We start from the raw sequence: 23,624 nt of genomic DNA, 5'->3' as shown, positions 1-23,624 counted from the left end.
CGGACTCCTTGACTTGGTTAAGTGATCCCTGCTTATTTGAGATGCAAAAGCTGCTGCTCTACCACCAATTACAATGGCTGCCAAGGTCATTTCTGATGCTACTAGCTCTTCATCAGAACCTACAAATGACCCTATTTCATTTCTTCCAGTATGACAGAAGGATGGCTTTGCTAATGGTGTGTGGAGCAGTCAGACCCCAGCACCAAACAGACCCATTCACTTCCCCGGGCACAGGGATTTCAGGCACAGCACTACCAAAAAGATCATTACCTAGGCTCAGGAGGAAAACACCAGCTCCAACAACGCACTAATAAAACATGACCTATACTCCAGCGGTTTTCCAAGGGCTCTTAAATCCAAGCCCCTCCCCACAGCACTCAGAGAAAGGCTAGTGCACAGGACAAATAAACATCAGCCAGCCCAGGAATCAGCGCTGGATGGCTGGCATATTTTCTGCGGTGCTTGCAAAGCAGCAGGCATCTCCCTTTGTTGCTGATGCAGATTGTTTCCAAGCTCTCAGCATGTCTTTTTCAGCCACTTGCTCCTGAAACTTGAAAGGAAAACAGTGCACACTTAATTTGAAAAATGCCTTGCAGATTCCGTAGCAGAAGGGGTTGAGTAGGTTGGAGGGGGTAAAAGAAACTGTTTCACAGTGTTATTGAGGCCATGTGTGACAGGCTAAACAAAACCTCCAGGCAATTCTGTCACAAGTTATTTTCACTTCTTACAATTTGCACGACCAAGTGGGTGGCCATATGTCTATCCCTTCTTCTTTTTCAACAAATGAAATGAGGAGTATTTTAATATTTTTTTAATAGTTTAGTTCGTAGCAGTTCTGCCTTTATTGTTTTCAGATTGAAAATGTGCAACTGAACAAGTTTCCTTGTTAAATGCAAAAGCAGATGATGATCATGCTGATGAGGCTCCTTGCGCTATGGAATTCTTTCTACATATCAGGCTATATTTATCTTCCATTCCTCTAAGGAAAAGGTCATGCAGTGTCTGACACACATCATGGAACCACAGTGTAAATGCAGGGCCAAAACTGTAGCCTGTGTCCAAGGTATTCAAGAAAAAATAATCAGAATGTGAAAAAAGTGTACAGTAAAATAATAAGCCAGGCTCATTCCGCTATCCTTTTCACACTCAAGCAAAGGTCAAGATTAAGATAAACAGGGTTTTTTTCTCCCCGTACTTGATGCCTTGTAAAGGACAAGATTAAGGCTGCCTTTACAGTCTACGCAGACTAAAGAGAAAGGTGACCCAGCAGAAGTCTTGGTCTTCATGGCATGTACATTGATGGGACAGTACTCCAAAAAGATGATTTGGGAGAAAGAGCCTCAAGGAAATCTAAAAGAACTTCACATCTCCAGTCTGTCTCAGAGCTCAATCTGTCAAAATGGATTTTTCCTTCTGCCTGCTGATTAACATTACTAAGTTTTTTTCTTTTCCAAGTACACCAAAGATGGACAAGCATGGATTTAACTCAACAATCAACTCTCCCTGAGAAACAAGAGTGGACTTTTATGATCATCTTCTCTGAGTTAAGCTACTCAGCACTTCTGATTGAGCAGTGGACACCACCTTCTCCACATTCCAGAACAGTTAGCCTACCTAGAAAAGCAGTTGTTTGGGAACAAAGCAATAAATTCACGCACATTTTTAATACCTGCTATAATGAATTTCCAACAACAGAAAGCGAAAAGACATTTCATTCAAACTGTTCAGCATATCTACAAGATATTAGTCTGAAGTTCTGGTAAAACAATCATTTATCCTATTCCCCTTTTAACTAAAAGCTACTCAGTCTGCACTTAGGGACAAGGATTGAGAGTACTGTTCTTCAGAAAGGGGTAATTCCCAGCATACTGGAAAGGTTTTGGATTTAGTGTTACTCACAGGGACTCTTCCTCCTGGAAATCGATATTCCAGCATGGCAATTGTCTTTACTGAATGAGCAATAAATATACATATACACACATAGATATGTAAAGAAACAAAGAAGGAAGTTGGCCTATTTGCTTCTCTTCTCCACCCTGTTTCTACATTTTCCACCCATTCATGCAAACTCCAGCTTCTTTTTGAGCTTCTCGGTCCCCATATCTTTTTAAGTTCCTCACCAAGGTAATGGCACTCTTATTTTCCCTCCAGAATCTAACTCCCGCTCCAAGCACACATCCTACACAGCATTCCTTTGGTGCGTGCTATTCTTGTTCCTTACCTTAATGCAATGTCTTCCACTCCCTATGGAATGGTGCCCTCCATTTAATCTTCATTTCCTAAATGCTAACCCATCCCATCATCATTGCTACCTGTAACAGAATTTCCCAAGCCATTCCAAATCCTTTATAGTTCTTAAAGTACTGTGACCAACCTCTGACAGTGATCCCCCCCTTCCCATTGCAGACCTTGTTGTCTCCCAATACCAGGACAGTTCCCACTGACCCAGGTCTGCATTTAGCAAAGCCAACAGTACTTCTACCACTGCTTTCAGCAAGACCCAAATTGAGTCTTTACATTTTAACATAACCAGATGATGTGTACTTAGCATGAAATGTAGTTATTGTCCAAGATTTGTATGCTCTAAGCAATTTCTTAATAAATTTTAAATCCATTGGGTTTAAGAGTTTGGAAATCATCTGCTAGAGTGTGTAGCAAGTTCACTACATCCTTATTTTCATTATCTATGCAGAGCTAAGGAATTCTAATTATGAAAGGGCTCTATTCTATAAGATCATTAAAAGTTAATATCCACCACAACACTGTCTCTCTATTTCACCAGTTCATTGCAATAGCCTAGCAAAGAAAAAAGCACCAGGCTATTGAAGAGAGACTTCTTCTTATGCTTTTTTGCATAAGAAGACTCAGTCTTGTTCCCTCCAAAGCACTCACACAGACGAAAGTCACCATTTTCCTGACTTTTCTTTCTTTTCCAAACCAATGCAGCATGAGAAAAAGTAACAATTTCCCCAGGCAGATGGACCACAGACAGGTAATATGATGTTAAGGCTTATTCCTCAGAGGCAGTCAGCAAGCAGGAGAGAATGATCTTAAGGATCTAGGTAACACCATCACCTTCTCAAGAGAGGAATGCCTTAAGCAAACACATGGCTCATCACTTCTGTCCTGCTTTGGTTTAATGAACCAGCTATTCCTGGCAACGAGCAGCAAGAGGATTTAATTTGACTGTTACTATCCTTTTACATTTTATTCAATCATTACATCAGAATAGGCATTTTACTTTCGTTCCATGTTACTCCAGAGAACCTTGGCAAAAAACAAAATGAAGCCAATTAAGAAATAACTAGCTTAAATTTAGATACACCAACAAATCATGCTGCATTTCAACAAGTGAGAGAGACATGGGACTTTCCTTCCCTCTGAGCAGCTGCAAGCATAAAAAAAGCAATGATGCAACATTCATTAATAAAACTTGTTTCTTAGAAATCTTTTCTCGTGAACATATTCAACATCTGCAAGAGATCCCCAAAACATACTCTTTGTGCTGCACTTCCCTTTTTCTATTCACATGTACATACTGAAACTATGTTATCGAGTAGGTATGAACACACCATGCTCCCGAATTTTCTTCTAACACATACCTGTGCGTGTTATAAATAATCAAACACAAGGTAAAAGTATGGCACAGATACGGCAGCAAAGGAAATCCATCACATATCTCCTCTGGAGAACTAGTCCTAAAAGTAACTTAGTAAACAACAAATAATTGGCCAGGACTTCAGTCCGTGATGTGAAGGAACTTCATTGCCCCTTTTGCAGCATCTGAAGCAAAAAGTAGCAGAGGGTTCTCTTTAAGGACCCAACACCTTGAGCAGTATCCAAAATAGCACAGAAATTTAAAGTGAGCAATTCACAATGGGCAGCAATTCATCTGGCCAGCTCACACCTCAGATAACTATCTGCTAAATCCAGACCAACATAACACTCCAAGGGGCAGTGAGACGGCCAAAAGATTCTCAGCTAAAGAAAATCAGGGAAGAACACAATGTTCCTTAGCCTGGCTAACCTAGAAAACATCTCCCAGACATTAGCATGAAATTAAACAGAGAGGGGCTGAATTACTTCCAGTGTACAGATGCTGCCCGAGTGAAATGTGACAGGTGACCTACAACATAAAAAATGCACTTAACTGTAAAAACTAGAAAGTGAAGCTAAATATGAGAAAAATTAAAAGCTGTTCTTGGATATGCAGTAAAAGGCACACTGACATGATAAATGGGAGAAGGAACACAAAAGCACCCAGCTGTTGAAAAGCTGTGCTGTTAAGGTACAAAGAAATCAACATGTTTTTTAAAGAAAAAGGTCCCTTCACAACATGAATGAGCTCAGTAACACTCAAAACAATATTATTTATTAGAAAAATCATCTACTCCAGTGCCTGAAGCAAAAACTTTGCAGTTTATTCCTTCATTCCTCCAAATCCAGGGATTAGTGAGAACGTCTTTAAAAATTCCTTCCTTGCCTTATGGTCCTTCATCTTCACCAGGGCCAAAGCTTGCTGCTCACAGTCAGGACAAGAATCCCTGCAGTGTTACCATCCACTCTGACAGAGAAAAAGACTCACAATGGTGAACAAAAAGTTGGGGCAGTTGCCTGATGTCTGAGCAGGACGTTCTCAACTCAGTGGCACAAACTCCGCTTTTGTTCAACAGGAATTGAGAGGGGAAAATGGCACAAATTAATAATAGGGGTGATGAGGAGAAATGCTGGGCTGTGCACACATCCAACCCAAGCAACATCAAATCTAGGTGTGGTTTAAAATTCACGTTTACTCTTTATTAAAGCCATGCACTGTATTTATGGCTCTCAATGAATTCTGTATCCAAAAGGGACACATTAGATGATTAAAGATTAGTTGGATTTCTTTCCTTCTCCTGTAGCAGTGCCAGTAGGAGAGGTAACAAAGGCAGTTCCCTGGCCTTTCAGGCATTGCACAGAAGTGGGATGCACAGATGCGTACTCATGCAGTCAAACTGCAGTTATTTAATTCAGGGCCTAAGACATGAAGCTAGGCTGCTTTTAATAAATCGTGGACAGGGATGAGCTCCTAATGTCAGTATTCCACTCCTCCCCCGTTCTGCTGAGACAGACTGGACAACGTGGATCTGCCTGATACAGATTCAGGACTCGGGTACAACAGCTACCCCCAGAAGCCATTGTTCCAACCACCTTTCCTTTTCTGCTGCACACCAGGAGGAACAAAAAAGTAAAACATTTAATTTATTATTATTATTATTATAGATGAAAACCCCTCTGAGCACATAGGAAGAGAAGTCGGATTTTGTAACCTTGCTCTCCAGCTAGAATTAAAGCAAGGTCTGGTGTGAATCAACAAGAGGAACAGAGAAAATGCTGAAAAGAAACTGAGGAATGTGAAGCCAGATTTTCAGGCATTCCATGCAATCATACCACTCAGGGACATTCTAGAGCTCAGCAAATCACACGCTGGAATGCAATGGAGTAGGGAAATGGGGAACTGCTCAACAAAATAGGTGCTACAGCCTCTTATGCTCCGACTCTAAGCCCAAAGTACGTTCCAGCTCCAACTGAGTGGTTCTGTAACCCAGAAGAGCACTGGCCTTTTGGACTCTAGGCAAGTTCACACTTCTCAGGCATCAATACTTACACAGTTCCTCTCATTATTTTCTATTTTCACTATTAGCCATAAAGTTTAGTGTAGCAGCCATCCAAGAACCCAGGATCACTATTATATTAATAATACAGAATATATCTGTCAGAGTGCCTTAATAAGGTACCAACAGAAAGCCAAAATGATGAACTCCCTCACAGGAAAAGTAACAGATAAAAAAAAGTGTGAAAATATTTTTAAAGATGACTGAAATTAAGTAAATTCTTAAAATTAAGCAAGTGTCTGAAATTAAATTTAAGTAAATTTAACTGTTGCAAAGTATTCAGAATACATATACAATAGAATATAATAGAGTCCAAAATTTAAAAACTTAGTCATGGAAATATTGGGTAAGAGATATGTTTATTTGGAAAAGTCTGTTCAGCACAGACCTTTGCTACAATTATCTTGAATTTAATTCTTCTGCCTTGATACAACCTCCTCAGAAAATAAAAAAATAAAATAAAAATTATACAGGAAAAAATAGTGTTGGATGCAATCTGTTCTACTCAGACCGGACACAAAAGTCTGATTCATTCTCTTAATTTATTGTTTCAAGGAAAATGAATTAATTATTCTTCCACTCAGAGGTCTATGGCATTAATCCTTGAGTTGAATCAGAGAAAATGCAATCTCTCATGAGTTCCAACTCCATTTAGGTTTCTTTTAATATTCTGTTTCAGGGACAAGTTAATGAGAAAAGTGACATACAAGTCCTTCCCTGTTTTTCATTTGGCACAAAATAGCGTATTTCAGCAAGAGAAAACTCCACTTCTCCCTGCATGAATTTAATACTCTTTCTTCACGGCACTGAAATCAAAGTCAGTGATTCTAACCATTGTTAATTATATTTGAAGAGAGTCCAAGAAACTTGTGAAGTCATCGAATAAAATTCAGTGATTGCCTCCACTTCAAACCACGGAATCCCTTTGGAAGAAGCGGTAAAGAAGCTCAAATCCTGAGGTTTATTTATTTAAACAGGAGGATGAATCATCTTTTAACTTGTATTAAAATTATCTCTAAGGCTTTAGAGATACAACTAATAACTATACAACACATAAGAAAGACTCAGGTTTGATGCATATAAATGCAAAAGAAAGACAATCCAGACAGGGGGACTTGTCGCTGAAGCTACTTCTCACATGCTTTAGAATCCAGATAGGAACTCCTACCTTTTTGTGTCAGCAGACGACTTTTGCTGACTGCAAGCAAAAGGAATTGCCCTCAGTGGCACAGCCAGTGAAAACGAGTACCTGTACAGTGCAGCTCTGTCAAGGGTCCCTCCCCAGATCAGAGACCATCCACATCTCACCCGCACAAACAGAGATGCTTTGGCAATTCTTATACAGCTGAGCTGTAAGTCCCTTCCACATCTAGCAAGATGCAATTTCTCTAATCCTCACTCCATGAGCAAAGTCCACACACACACACACCCCCATCTTCTTGTGTTTAAGAACCATGAAGATGAGAAAACCAATTTTATTGGTTTTTAAAGAATTCCTTTTCTCCATTGCCTCATGTCAATACAAAGGAGGTTGTTTTGTTTTTTTTCAATAAGCACTCAGTATTCCATAACATTAAAAGCTTTTGCACAGGATGAACTAGATTTAGAAATGTATACTTCTGAGAGCTTAAAAACCTTTCAGTGGTGAGTATTGCTATATAAGAAGCAGCAATTTACAAAAAGAACACTTAAAACTGAGGCTAAGCATCTATGTGCAAAACCACTTTGCCTCCTGCAACCTTTCTGAAAAGCAGAGTGATCTACACATGGGGAAAACACTTGCATTGTTTTTAAAAACATAGTTTGAAAGTATCCCATTCACATCTGTCGGTGACTGCAGAACTGATACACACAAAGTGCTCTTACACGGATCTTGTGCAGAAGTTGTACTCTGCAGAACATCTGGGGAAGACATATAGGGATGATATGAACATATATTTCATTTACTTTATTTTTTCCAGATGACCCAGTAGCAGAACCTCAGCATGTACCAGTCTGAGAATTTTGGAACAGTTTAGATGGTAACAGATCAGTGAATATTGCTGACAGTAAATGTTGATGGGGTGCACTGCCTTTGGTGCTATGTCTGAAAGAGGGAGGGCTTCACACTATAATAAAAGAAGAATGGGAAACTTAAATAATTAAAGGTACAGAAGAAGCTGACTTGGCTGTATGTTTTGTGACAGCCCATTTCTGAACTGTTTGAACAGGCAGATCTAAGGCTATTTTACTGCCATTCTTGAGAGCTTATTATGGCATTCAAGCAGCTGCTATCTCTTAGCTCAGCTCTATTAACCCTAGTTCAGTGACAATTAGTTTAATGTCATGATGATGTCACTGAAGCAGGCTTGGGAGTTCCTCTGGCTTTCCCATGCAGTTACCTTAGTTTGTTGTTGTGTCTCCAAGCTTCACTTTGCACGTTTCTCAATCCTAATCTGTATCCATTTTACCCACATGGAACTGTTTACTCAGAGTTAGGAGCCTCAGTCCAGCCTCACAGTGTGTTACACAATTGTACATCAAGGCTGGTAAGTACTCTACAAAGTTATTCCTAATTTACACAAATGAAAGTGAGATAAGATTGTGTCAGAGGACAGTAAACTCTTATATTGAAGAGTAACTTGAAAAACTCAATAAAACCATCAAATTCAGAAGCTGCCTCATTTAAACTGTTATGGACACAACAAATGGGAAAAACAGCCACCTTTACTGTATCTAGATTAATCCCAGAATGCTTTCAAATAAACTGGTAAGAAGTATTCCAGTAGCCCAATATCTGTTCTATTCTTGCTCCTCCTTGCAGAGAAATCAAAATAATCCCAATCTAAGAATAAACATTTTTGTTACAACTGCTAACATTATGCTATTCCAGTTGGCAAGTTCCAAAAAGGAGGATTAAGTACATAAATTAAAATTTAGCTCTGCACATTCAAACTTGAATGCTTGAGGGAAGACATATAATAGCTAATAGAGGTGTTAATACCCGAGTTAAACTGAAGAATTTGGGTCCAAATTGTTCACACAAAGATAGTGAAAAATTTGTACGTAATACTTGTGTCAGTGATAACAAATAAAAAAGGATTTCAGAAATACAGTGGAGCTACAGCAAGGAATATCTGGAGAAGCTCAGAACATCCTGAAGTCAAGATTACTCATTCTCCCAGAATTGCCCTCATTGTCAATGACCTCCTGCTGATTTAGTAATCAGGATTCCCACAAACACACTCCCTGCATGTCAGCAGCCCATGGATATATCTGGGTCTTGCAGAAAGACTAGAGAACCTATTCATTTCTTTCCCACCTGAACATATTTTCTTAGAAGGATCAACAAAAAATATACATTAAATATCGCCTGAAATTTGCAAGCAACTCATTCATACAAAGAAAAAAACATTGCTTTAAACTACAGCTATAAAAGCACAAATTCTTCTTTTGCTCTTGCATCAGCTTTGTTTCAATTTGGTACAGGTCTTAGCTCAGATCAAGGACATGGTGAACAAATACATAATGTACTAGCTTTATAAATCCTTTACCTCCAGCTCCTCATTACCACCCTCAGCAGCCTCTTCCCTGGGATGAGAACGGACCCTCTGAGCTACAGTGAGAAGTGAGACAGAGCACCTTAAACTGACAGGTGATTAAGCTGATAAATTAACACATTTTACCCTGCACTGAACAAAAGAGGGATGTTTATACATAAAATCCCAACATCTCAAGCAAGAAGGCTGCAAGTCACAGATGAGGAGCAATTAACAAACAGCTGGATAGCATTTTAGATTATCTTCATCCCACATCTTTATGGTATTCACAGAAAAGTTTACGTTTGATTAACTAATTAAACATTAAGCTTCAATATATGTTACCTCAGTGGGTTTAGGATTTGGGGTGGAGTATTGTTCCTTACATAACCTATATTAATTATAATGGCTGAATGTGACAGTGGTCCGGTCTTGTGTGGAAGAACAATAAAAACACGGGTTTGTATTTTAAAAAAAAACATATTTGACCAGGTTTATTTACAAGGCTGGTCTCCTGAAAGTCTTCCTTTTATGGTACTTTCTAATATCTGACACAAATTTTGAAATCCTGTAATAAAGAAGTATCCATCCGAAACTTAATGACAAGGTACCTTCCACAGAAAGAACAAATATTCTCTACAGAGAAATTACTCACTTCAAAGGCAAAAAATTGATCCCAAATGTTTTGTGCAACTAGGAAGAAAGGGGCTTTCAGGAGTCCCCCTACAGCACACCATGTAAAAGTAATGGTGGGAGCCACTGCCTCTAAGACATCCCGAGAGCAGAAATCAATCATCTGCACAGCACACGCTTAGATGTTCTCTGAGTTTATTACTCTGACTTTGGCTGGAAGTTTGATAAAGGCTCTGGAAACTGCAGACCCAAATCTATTTTTTATTAAAAGTTTTGGCAGCAGGATGGGTGCGTGCTTTACAATAAGCGAAGGGTGGAGGGAACGGAGTGCTGAAAAACCTCCAGTCACAGCACAGGGTTCCAGCACATCTGCCAGAGCAGCAAGAGCTGCCATTTCTGAGAGGCTTGTGGTTAACCTCATGGCACGGAATGAATTATCCCTCTGCCCTTGCCTTCATTAAACCACCCATCCTCTGAAATGTGTCGAGGAAGCCGACACATGGTCAGCCACTCATCAGCAGGACCCTGGTCCGTCCCTGAGACGCTTTCTTTTCGGCCAGGACAGAACAGAGCTGCTCATCCCGCCTGACTCAGAGCTGTTTACGTTGTGTGCTGCCCAGAGGTTCTGAACAGCCACCCTGATTTAATTCAAACAGCCTGAAGGTGCACACGTTAACGTTGGACGTCGTGCCAACGTTTCTCAGAGCCTCGTGACTGCCTTCACAAATATAAATCAGATACAAGGACTAAAGATGTGCTGTCGAAATGGCCAGCAAAAGGGAAGGGCAGCTTACAATGAAACTTGCAAAACAAAAAAAAAAAGCCTTAATATACTATCTGGGCACCTCTCAAGAAGTTTCTGCAAGAAAGTATTAGGACAGATGTGACTGGAAGGCTGAAATATTTAGATATAGAAGCTTTTATGCCTCCTGTGTGGTTTATCCCTCTTGTGACAATCACTCATTACATGAGTGATCATTAAGTGATTGCTACCGTATGTCACTTTAAATGGTAGAAAAGCAGAGAAAGAGAGAGAGGAAAATAAACATGATTGGAATTTTGTCAAGCTAGAGTTCATAAACAGTAAGTGATGTTGGGCCACCATTTAAATTAAGATTTTCCCAGACAGGATTATTTTAAAGTGTTCATATAGTGAGGTCTGACTTGCTGGAGCACTTTGTTGTTTGCAAACAGGACCTGGGCTGAGGAGCTATAAAACACTATTTTCTGGGAGAAATTAGTGTATGGGCACCTATACTATCTAACTTCAGTCAGACACTTCAGGCACCAGAATCATCACATCCCCTTTCTCCAGAAGAGATCACAACATCATATTTTCTCACAGAGAGAACAGAACAGGAAAAAAAAACTGCCATGGCAATGAGGGAGCTGGAAAACCTCACAAGGAAACTGCTGAAGCTGTTCTCAGAGCAACACTTGCATGGTATTAAATAAATAAGGCATGTAAGCTACAAGAAATAAAAATAAAGCACAAGCTTACTTAGCAGCACATTCAGTGAGCACAGACTCTCCTTGCAGTCTATTTGGAAACTGAGATAACACTTTAAAATCAAATCAGATAACTTTATGACCAAAAGGCTGGCTGGACAGTCCAGGCAATCACCAGATCCAGAAACTATCTCCATTATGATTTAACAATTTTGTGAACTCTCAGCCCTCTCTCTTTTCTCATACAGCACAATTTTACTCTTGATACTGAAAAAGTAGTGCTGTGTTGCTGCTGGTTTAAGGAAAAGGATTCAGATTTTCTTAATGTTGGAAGAACCTTCTCTGAGGGATGCAAAAACAATAGAAAATTGGGAGTGGAGAAGGAATTTTAGAAGAAAAAATAATTATCTATGGTAGAAGTTCAACAAGGAACAACAACTTCAGCAAAGAGAAGAATATTTAGAAAAATGCATTAAAGGCATTTGGTCGATATCTTTGTACAAGAGGTTGTTTCCCTCATATTGCTGGCAGGAGAGAACTGAACACATCTGCAGAACTTGAAGTTTTATGGTTTGAGGGGGTGAGATGGAATACAAAAGGTGCAATTGCTTAAAAAAATTATGTGCCTGCTTCACTTTTTTTTTTTCAATAGAGCAGTAGAAATTTCAGCCAACTATAAACTCCTAATTGTCTTAACAGCTTATTGATCTCGCCAAAAAATAATTGCTGAGTTTGGAGTGGTGAGTGGTGGGTTTTTTAAGCAGTATTCACATGGTTTCCCTTGTTCTTTCTGGACCCTTATCAAAACACCCAAAGGCTAAGAGAAAAGCCCTTTAATGGTGCATGCAAGGAACGTGTGTCACTAGAAGGAGCAGTGCTAGGAGCTGACAAAATTTAAATATGAAAAAGGAAGTACCAAGAAACTTTAAATTCTGTCTGTGCAACACTCAGGTCATTTGTCAGAAGGAAGAGATGCACTTCTAGAGTTCAGCTCGGCTCAGCTCTCATTTGAGCTTTCATTCATCCTTCTCCTTTATGCTTCTTACCCAGATTTTACAAACCTGAGCTTAAATTACTATACTAATTACTACTAATGGGCTCAGTTTCTTCACTTTTTTGTGTGCTAAACCTAATGCATTGTAGATGGGTTGAAAATTATTTCAAAGGGTCTGAACATCATTCTGAAACTCAGGCCTGCTCATATTTTTTTAATTTTGCACAGAAAAAAAATTCCAAAACACAAACAATACATATATATATGTGTGTGTGTGTATCTATGTATATGCATCTATTTCAGTCTCCACCAGTCCTGCTTCGCCTCCCAACTCTGTCTCAAATTTCAAGTTGCCAAAAAGAAACTGTTTCTCCCTCCAGTTTCACAGATACTGATCCTCAGTAATCACATCTCCCCTTCACTTGCTCCACATTTATTAAATAAGTCACTCAGGTAAAGGAGAGGCTGATCAGGAAAAAAATGGGTGGTGTTACATTTAAAGAAAGCAATAGTGAACTCAAGAAATGCACTCAAATGAACCTGAACATCATTATTATTGATGTTATTGATATTATTATTGATATTGATATTGATTGTTATTGATATTGATTGTTATTGATATTGATTGTTATTGATATTATGTTATTATTGATATTATTAAGCCTGACCCTTCCTCTCCCTGCTCCCACATGTGTCCATACACTTCTCCTCTCATTCACTGACTTCTTTCTGAAATAAGATTTTTTGCTCCTAAGGACTGGACCACTTCTTTCACATAATCTGTAAAATCTTCCATTCAAATGCCTTTATACAAGTAAAGCATAAGTCTAACAACCAGGCAGATACCCGGATAATATAAGTCTAATTCCCAGTAAGAAAGGATGCTCCTTAACTAGTATTTCAGTGAACATAGACAAAAGGATTTTCTTACTTATTCTGAGATGATCTTTCAAGTAGAGACAGAGGTAGAGGAAACAGACTGATGAAGTGTGAATAAAAGTGTTCTGTTCATTACACATTCACTTTATAATGTGTATATAATGCATTAAAATTTTATAATCTACAATGTGCTTAAGCTCTCAGCTTTCATAAGCACTATCACATTGACAAAAACTTTCTTATTTGACTTCTGTAAGACATGTCAAAATCATATCTTTAAGAAAATAAATATAAACTATATGAATAAACAAACATGTCATTGTTGGCAGTTTCACAAAAAATGTAAGTTGGTCCTTTCAATCCAACTGGTTCAAGGTAGCTATAAAATCAATGAACTAACAAGTCAAATAAAAAAATAAACACAAAAGCGACAAATTAAAATTTGTTTTGTATACTATGAAATACATCATCCTTATGCTCATGTTTTCACTCAGAACCATGCAGGGATGACTTTGCTACCAATAAATAAGCTACTGAACAAAAACAGACACTAAGTCACAGCTCCCTTAGTAAAAAAAATACATTTTTACATAGTTTTTCACTGGGGATTATTTAGTTTGAGCAGAGCTCTGTGCTGACGTACCTGGATTTGCTCCCCTGAGACTCAGTTCGTCTCTCTCTGAAACCACTGCCCTGCACCCAGTAAATTAACTTGCTTTCTTTTCATTTCTTCAGCATTATTTTTTCCAGCTTTTTTACTTTTTTTCCTCCCATAAGCTACATCAAAATGAGGACTTCACAGAGTTTCTTTGGTCCAGTCTTATCAAACATTTTCAAAACTAAAGTATTCTTACACATTTTGCTTTATAACAGAATTACCTCAAAAGCTGAAACTTTTCTGTGTTCTGGTGGTATCACTGAGTTCTCTTTCAGCAGGTTTAAACTGAGTGGGCTGAGAGGTTGAAAGACTGAGACACAAAACTGTGGCCACAAAAGGATCATCTGGAATTATCATATTTGTATTTCTGCATTCAGTAACTGTGAGAGAGACCCCACTCAGCAGAAACAGTGCTAAAAGGGAAAGAGAACATGTGGAGAGGGGTGTATTACAAAAGACTGTCCAATGCACACAGAAATAGATGGTTTGGGCACAAACTATAAAACATTTCTTTGCTGGAGCAAGAGTTTCCTCAAGGAGATCTCGCACCACCTCATCTCACCAAAGGCTGAAACAGCAACCTCCTCCTTTCTGCAGTCTCCATCTCTCACATTTATGGGCCCTGATGAGGCATCTGCCAATCTGTGAAGGCTGCACCCAATCTGGTTGGGTGTTTTTTGGCATTATTTTTCCTGCATGCCAAATGGATACATCAGGGAAAAAAAATTACCTGTGACAGGCTGGAAACCCTTCAGAGGCAAGGGATCACTGTTGGAAGAAAGAGGCAATAGCTAACAGCATATGGGTCGTGACTGGGGCACTTCTGCAAGGAGCAGAAAATCCAGGCCCCAGGGAAGAGAGAAACTCAAGCTTTTTAACATTATATAGGGGATTGATTAGAGTCTATTATAACCCAGATAGCCATGGAAGATTGGTGGACAGAGAGCAAAGAGAGAAAAATCCTCCTGCAAGGACAAGTGGGCAAAGAGGTTATCTGTTCTCAGCCTCTTTATTTTGCCCTACCCTGTTGACCTAGCGTTCTCAGTTTCTGAAGGTAGCTGTTCTGGCCATCTGGAACTGAGGGATTCCAAGTCCAGCTGGTAGACATGTCTCTGGGAAAAGGCACAAGGACCTGCACCCCATTTCTGCATGGCAACCTGCAGGAGCCAGGACAGTACTTAGCTATTATGTCCAACCCCATCAGACATCGTAAAGCAAAGAGCGTTGAGTAATTGCCGCTGTCAATAAATTCAGTAACCAAAAATGATCCCAATTTGTTACCATTTTTTTGGTATCTAAACCACAGTAAGTCAATCAATCAATCAATCAATCCCTGGTAATGACTGAGTCATACCATGACACTTAACAGGCATCAAGACAAATAATTGCATGATAATGCTTTGAAGAAAAAAAAATATACACCCTACAAAAAGGACAGCAATACAGGGGATGACTCTTTGTTGATGTAAAAAAGTCAAGCTAGAGATTACCTTCACCTTGAGTCCACAAATACAGGTGGCTACAGCCAACACGCACTCGTGGCCCGTAGCTCACTCGCGTTGCAGCACTGCACAACACACCACAAAAGCTGAGTGGTGTCAGCTCTGATATTACCACATCAGAACACAGAGTCAAAATAGGGCTAATCTTCCAACACAAGATTGCAGGAATCCAGCATCCTGGCACAGACCTTTAGAGTAGACAGGAGTTGGATACACTCCAGTCTGAGAGGAGCAATTCCAACTTATTTTCTATTTAAAGCGCAGTGTGCTAAGAAGATTTGCTAAACCCTAGAAATGAATAGTATCCAAATATCCTGCATTTCCAATTACTTATATGCAGTTAGTCCAAACACATGCCACAGCATTAAGTTCCACCCAAGAGTCTGGCTCATCATTCTTCATTCCCTGCAATACCAACTTTAGAACAAAAAAAAAAAAAAATTCTAGGTAAAATGGTAGAAGCCAAAGCCCTTAAAACAAACAAAAAACTAACAAAAAAAAGTGAGGGGGAAAGCAATATTCATTTTCTCAAGTAAATACTTTTGCATGTGTCTTTAATATATAAACCTGGCAATGCATCCTTCCAACGAACAGCCTCTTCTGCTATGAAATAAAATACTGACAGGTAATAGAGATATCAACAATAGATATGAATTTTTTTTCACCAAGATGCAATGGTGCTGGATAAGATCGCAAAGGTCTTCTACAGAGAGATGTGGATTAAGTGGATGAAGAAAAACAGAAAACTGCAAGAAAACATTCACTTAAAGCAAGAGTTTCCAAACATGGTGGAGATACCACAGATGTGCCTTTTCTGCCCAAGTGACTCTTGGGCGTTTTGCATTTAAAGGCAAGTAAGACAAATCAAAGCAGTCTGCAGTCACCTGATAAAGGCTTTGAGCGGTCTGCTAGAGTAATTCTGCACTGCCATGCCCAAAGTAATAACTAATCAGTCCCAGAGCACAGCTCTTTATCCAGGTAAGGTGAGGACTATTATCACATTCGAGGATTCCCAGCCCAGCTGCACACCCAGCTCCTTCTCTTTCCAAAATTCCCTCCTCCTCCTCTTAGGCATTGTGATTTTTTTTGCCCCTGTAGCTGTAGTAGCAGAACAAGTGTCAGTGAGATTGCTGGAACTGTATCAAAGTACAAGGAAAATAAAACAATTACAGGAGTATTTTTACAAGGAAGCAGTTCTTTTTTACAGATCACAAAACAGTTCCACAGTTTTGCTTCCACAGCTGAGAGAACTGAGTGCTGCAAAGCAAAGGTAGAGGAAAAATTAACTGAGCTAATCATGTCACTGAATTTTGTACACAAATCCATAGCCAATTGCAAAAATCACTGAAGAAGAGCACCTAGAGACAGCTAGTAAACTGGAATTCACCATGAGGCTTGAGGAGGAGACAGTGACTTTGGAACTACATAGTCTTTCATAAGATATTGTTTTCCTAATCATTTTTGACATCTCCCGGTTTAACGCTACCAGACATTCCAACAATGAGCAAAGAATTATATTTTATCACCCCCAACTTATCCGTGGGTGGGCTGATTTTCAACTGATAGCAATAAATAATTTTCATTGTACAGAGTCTTTGTGGGTTCTTTTCACTGCTGGAGTCTCATTTGACAAATTAGGAAGTGGAATTGCATACTGATAGGATAAAGGGCCCTGTGGCAGGAGCAGGCAGCCAGAAGAAATTCAGGAGAGGAGTGACAAAACAAATTACTTAAATTAAGCAGCTATTGCCTAGCTTGTCCAGATGTATTTATATTACAGCTGGACTCCAGGTAGGATTCATGAAACTCTCCCTAAAACAGGCTGGACAGGGACCCAGGGGATTTATAAGCTGTGTTTGTTGTGAGGCCACAATTGACTTCAACTGCCCTTGGAGATTCATTACTCATCTTTGTTCTCTCATAGTTTATATTCTTCCCAAGAAAGGACAAGAGCAAGGAATGATGCTTCACCTAGTACAATAAGTCAGATGCTACTTCAAGAATCTGCTTGCAATTCCAGAATGTATTTTCACCAGATTTTAAATTTAAATAAATAAATAAATATGTAAATAATTTTCCTGTGACTAGGCTCCACTCCAAGTTACAACAGGCTACAAGGGCACAACACCAGCCAAGTGCAGTAGAAGCCTCCTTCCTAAAGGGAGGAGCTGAAATAATAATGGAATAGCTTCCCAGTGACTTGCTAGGTTACCAATGCTGCAGAGCTATCTCCTTCTCCATGGCACTAATTGCTCCACATTTAGAAAGGGGGAAAAAAAAAATCTTTATTCTTCAGCTCCCAGAAGTGCATATCTACCCCACACACTTGACCTACTTTATCTACAAGAAAGATGAAGAGTTAACTGCTTGTGGAAGTTACTGAAACCTACCTGCACATTCAGCATCTGAAAACATGGGCAGAACTCGCATCCCCTTTGAGGAGAATGAGCTGGACTGAGGGGTTTCTGTAAAGCAGACTTGAACTGACTTCCTGGCTAGCTTGCAATTCACAACCACAGCTACCTGAGTGTAATATATGTCAGGACAGTATCCCTAATTCTAGTTAAAGATGACCAAAACATTAATTCACACTTCCCCTAGAGATAATATCCATATTCCATCCACTTCCTCCATTTCAGCTCCGCAAAAAATACAACATACCAGCCAACAGTGGGGAAAATATTTCAGTAAGGAAGAGAGATAAATGCAGAAGAGTCATTGCTTTTTGAAATAAAACATATTTCATGTTTGTACTGATGTTTACATTGAATGCCTCTGCCTTTTGCATGCTGTCAGGCACTGTAAAACTGAGCAGATGTATATGCAAGAATACAAAGTCATACTGCCTCAGGCCAGGCCAGCTTGAACTCTTCTGATTTTTTTCCTTGGTGTTTAGTTTTAATACTATTTATGCACATTCTTAGGGGTGGGGCTGGGGGGAAGGGGAGGATAAAAGGGAATTATTTGTCCCTTTGTTTTTCTGGAGGAGAAGATGGATTTTGTTTTTCATTTTAATCTTCATGCCCTATGAAACCTTCCCTATCTCACAAACACAGCTCCCACTATTAAACCAAGGTGCCTCAAAGGTCTCCTCGCCATGATTTCTTTCTGAATAAAGATGTCTTCTGAAGGATACCAACAAAAGCAATAGAAACAATACACTGGAAACCATTAGTTAGGATATAAAGTTAAGAAGAGGAAAAGAATAATAGCTTCAACTTATTTAATTAAAATTCCAGATTCAAATCCTCTTTGGCCTGAACTCAAATTGAACCCAAAACAAAATTATTTGAAAATAATTTGTAAGTATTTTACAAAATACTCAATACTGTTCATAGAAATCTATTTTGCTTTTATCTACACATATATCTACATATCAGACTGACAAGTAACCTCAGACTAAAAAAAAAAGAAAACAAAAAAGAAAACAACAACAAAAATTAACCACACAAAAAAACAAAACAAAACAAAAAAAACAAACAAACAAAACCCCCCCCCAAAAAAAACCAAAAAAACACTGATAGCCAGAACTAACTTCGTATTTCAGAGTTTTTGTTTTCCTCTTTCTCAGTCATCAGGATTTCTTTCAATGATGAGTAAGTGACTGGAATTACAGTCGTTCACATTAGTTTTCTGTGCAAGCAGAGTCCTCAGCAAGCATAAAAAAAAAAAACACCAAAAAGAATTCATGGAAGGCCCAAGCCTGGCATAAAAATCAAACTGCAATGTGCCATTTGGGAAATACTTTTTTTCTTTTCCTTACCTCTGTTACAGAAGATGAGTAAGTGTGTGTAGGAATTTGCTGGGTTTATTCCATCTTTGGTTTGTGTTTCTGGTGCTTGGTTTGTTGTTTTTTTCTCCCCAGAACGTGTGCAAACACAGAATCCCTTTAGTTGCAGTAGATGACTCCATTGCTTCTTTACCTCTTCAAGATTTCCCAGTTGTTTTTCTCATTTATTTTGTGGCGTGGACATAATAGCATTACATATTTGTCACGGAGGGTGTCTAGCCCAGCCCTGTGACTCTTCTCTTTCATCTGGGACCCTTTGCTGTTCTCTACATCCCTCCATTCTTTGGCAGCACAAGAGAGCCAGGGCAATGTAAGGCGTGGCAGGGTCATCATCAGCCACACAACCACCTTTTCATGGGAAGATGGAAAAAAAATACTGGGTATGTGTCAGCTTTGATTTGTATTTGTCATGATGTTATAGATGTTATACTAGAGCATAATTCATAACAGGCTATGAGTTTGTGCTTTACTTGATAATTCTTGGGACAACATTCTTAGCTGATATTTTGCCTCACCTATAACTAAGGAGCAGAAGCAAGCTGGAGTTTCCTCCTCTCATATCTGTTCTAAGTCAGTCCCCAGGTGAATGTTTTACTTGCAGAAGATTGGGACTCAACTTTCCACATAATTTTTGTGGATAAAAAATATTTTGAGGGAACAAGGACAAGTTTCTCCATTATGGGTTACTAGAGGCCAGCTATGAGTTAACATCCCTTTTTTTCCAAACGTTTCTAAAACTGTGTGAATAATAAAGAGGTGTCCTCTTGCATATTGTGACTTCCAGCATGAGCAGTAGTATTGTACCTTAATGGCCAAAAAAATATAACTCACAGGTATTAAAGTTCCAGAGAGATATTTTTGAAAAATAAGGACATTGACCTCTGTCATCCTCTTCTAATGTAGGTCATCATTCTAATCCCCTCACCAATTTTAATTCCACATGGAATGCACTCCCAGTCTTAAACTATTGCAGATACAGATACAGCAACCAATCTTCGGTCGACAAAAATCCACAACACTTCCTTACACAATGCAATCCTCCTCTTTACCAAACCAAATCTGCATAGCATTTTTCCAGGAGAGCATGCACTTGTGTGCATGTATGCGCTTTAAATACATAATGAAAGACAAAAATGAATATTTTTGTGAAGGCCACTGTGGTATCAGGCCTGTCCATTTCAAGTTAAGTCTCTCTGTGTGTTGTCAGTGCCTCACACTGCACACAGTTTCCATTCTGCTCCCTTCAATACTCTTGGAAGCAATTGAAGTCAAAACATCCTGGAAGAAGAGCTCAGGTTTTTACACCCCTGGTTTCAATTATTTTTAAATCTGACACACAAACACAGCTTTTTAAGATATGTAAGTAAAGTGCCAAATAAGGATCTTTTGATTTTGATTTTTTTTTTTAAAGTACATGTGGTTGAAATATGAGACCTGCCTGCTGCCAAGCCACAGTATTTGGAATCAAGTACTGGCACAAGAAAATAAGCCATTGTTCAGAGGATAATTTTAAGAGGAACTATCCTGCAAAAAGGAAAACGTAAATTCCCATAGTTTAGCTCATAGCTATAAGACAATCCTATAATTCTTTGTTAAACACTTGAAAGTTGAAATATAGGTCTTAGCAATGTTTATCCAGGCTCTCAGAAATAATCTTTTGATATAAACTACACTAAAGCCATTAAGTTTTTTGTCCATTATTAAAGAAACACAATTATAGGACAGAACAGTCTATCTCATCAATGATTTTTTTCTCGTGGCATGCTGGCAGTGTTGTTTTTCTGTAAAGCTGCATCCATATTTTTGACTGTAGAAGCAAAAACAGTAACAGCTCCTAACTGAGATAAGAATACCTTGAGGGTAACACTGTGTCATTAGGTAAGGCCGAGCAACTTCACATCCCTTATTTTAGAGTCCAAAAGAGCACAGTTTTTAGATGTATAATCATTTAAGTATTGATCTGAAAATAATCTGAGGAAGCCAGAGCTTAAGCCACTCTCAGCTTTGGCCAAGTAAAAATATTGAAAAGAAAAAAAATGTTTCCTGTATTAACAAGGGCTCAGAACTTAATTTTATTACAACTCTTCCTAGAATCATGGAAGAGCATGAGGGGCATGGACAAACAAAATATATAGAGAGAATCTGGTATTTAGCTTTCGTAAGGGCTAAGGTTGCATAGAAAGCACACAGTTATGTACTGTGGATATTCACATACAAAATGAATGAAGTTGAGAATTAAACTGAGAAGACTGACCTCCTGATGATAAAATTGAGTCATTGATTCTAATCTCAGGTAGTGAAACAAAGGAAAAATTTTAAAAAGAAATTTTTCAGTTCATCGAACAAAAAGCAGATTTGTTTCTTCTACTGAAAGAACTAACACAGTAAGTTTTTAAAAAGCATTAAATAGCCTATCTAATAACATGTTCACTAGCCTAGGATTTTAACCATGAATGTGCTCCTTCCAGTGCTCAATGCCAGAGCAACACATCAAGTCACAGTATTTAAATTGGACTTAGAGAAAACAAACCATCAGTCCACCTCAATGCTCACATTTCAATTCACCGTCTCTGTCCTTTGTGAACACATTTGCAGGTTCAGTCTTTCCCACCAGTTTGCCACTCAGGTTTCACTACAAAGTCAGAGCCAAGTTAGACCCAGATCTACCTTTGACAAGAAGCATCATTTTTTAGCAATTCTCCCTATTTTATTTTTCTAAGAGAAGAGCAACAGCATCACTGATTTTTGAGGTGCGCACATTAAGAGAATATGTCTGCTCAAACCAAAGAAAGAAACACTTAAGCATCTTAAGTCGCCTCCCAGAAGATTCTCACAGTTTGGGCACCTAGTCTAGAAACTTTAAGATACTGATCACTTAATGAGTCATGGGAGACCAAATGAGTAACAGAGCTCTGATGTACTGTGTGAAGTGTCTGTGTGCCAGCCTGCACAGGCAGAGCAGCCCCTCTGCTCAGGCTGGCGTGTAAAGCACATGCAAGTACAGCAAAACATTGCTCAGTATCAGAGTACTCAATACCAGGGCACACCTGCACCACTGACTCTTCAGTCCAAGCTTCGTGTCTGCTTTGAAGACCTAAATTTAACCAAGTCTGGGAGGAAGATAAAGAGGGATATAAGAGAAAGAGAAAACATATTTTGAGCTTGCCTCACAGTCAGGACACTGGTTCTAGTGTACACACAGTACATCCTAACTCCAGTGATGCCTCCCATGGCTGAGCCTTTGCTGGAGCAGGATCTCTGTTTCTCACCACACTCTGCTTCCGTATGTACGCAAGGCAACTTTCTCATTATCAAAGCTGCAAAATATATTTCTTTCTTTCTTAAGCCTTGTTGTTATTGGTTTGTGTTTTTTTCCAGAGAAACACCAACTTACTCCTCCCTGTCCATGGCACAGATTGATTTTACTTCACAATCTGTCTTAAGCCATTCACATAACTGGAAACTGTTCCCAGGTTTATGCTGGCCTTAAAAGGTCTTCCTCAGATTGCTTTGCTTCATAAATAACCAACTCTCCCTTTTTGTGTTCATCTTTTGTTTGGATTAGCTCTCAGTGTGCAATACGTCATGCTCAGAGTGATGCAGTGTCAGTATGTACTGACACGGTGTGGACAGAGCCCACCCCAGATCATCACGAGCAAAGTGGAGGGGGTGTTATGCCCATGTGTGCATTTCTGCATCTGCCTGCACCAAAAAAAAAAAAAAAGTCCATCTTAGGGTGATGCCTGTCATCTGGCTTCTAGGCTTTGTTATGCCAATACTCTGAAATAAGATGTACCAAAATATTTTCTTTTGATACAAAAGAAGCATTAATGCATGATAGATACATTTGGAAATTATTTATCACTCATTAAACATTCTCTAAACAGAAATTATGCAAAACAGACTACACAAAGGGTCTGCAAACTGACTTCCTCTGAGGTACTGAGAAATCTCACGACAGTCTCAGAGCAAGCAACGCACAAGAAGCAGTAAATAAAGAGGTACAAATCTTATGCTGTGCTCAAGCAGAACCTTCAGACAACCACTCTGCTCACCTTCACCCACTACCCCTGCCCAGTCTTGTAACTAGGAGGTTTTCTTTCAACACATGGTACAAGGAACAACCAAACAAAATACATCTGGGAAAGACAACAGGGACACCAAGGTGAGCCTCAGGCAGCTGGGCCAGGAGAGTTTGGGGATCAATAGAAAGGTACTGACACAAACAGCTAATGACTGCTTCCACTATTCTTCAAAGACAGTACTAAAAATCCTAACACCAACCTTGCATCACCTGGAGCCCTTCAATTACCATCCTTTAATTAACACCCTCATTACATTTTCTTCAGTGTGTAACATAACATTTCTAGGCAGTCAATATGCCAATGGTCTGAAGCTGCTAAGCAGGCATTTGATGCTGCTCAAAATGAAAAGTGAACTCTTCAACAGGTGCAGTTTCTGTACATGTGGCTTTTGTTTATTGACTCCATTTTATTATTAGAAACATGCAGACTTATGTCAGCCTGGGTTGCCCTCCTCAGTTACAG

This window comes from Cinclus cinclus, chromosome 5 (assembly GCF_963662255.1).
Source record: "Cinclus cinclus chromosome 5, bCinCin1.1, whole genome shotgun sequence".
NCBI classification, from domain to species: domain Eukaryota; kingdom Metazoa; phylum Chordata; class Aves; order Passeriformes; family Cinclidae; genus Cinclus; species Cinclus cinclus.
This window is presented reverse-complemented; position numbering follows the sequence as displayed.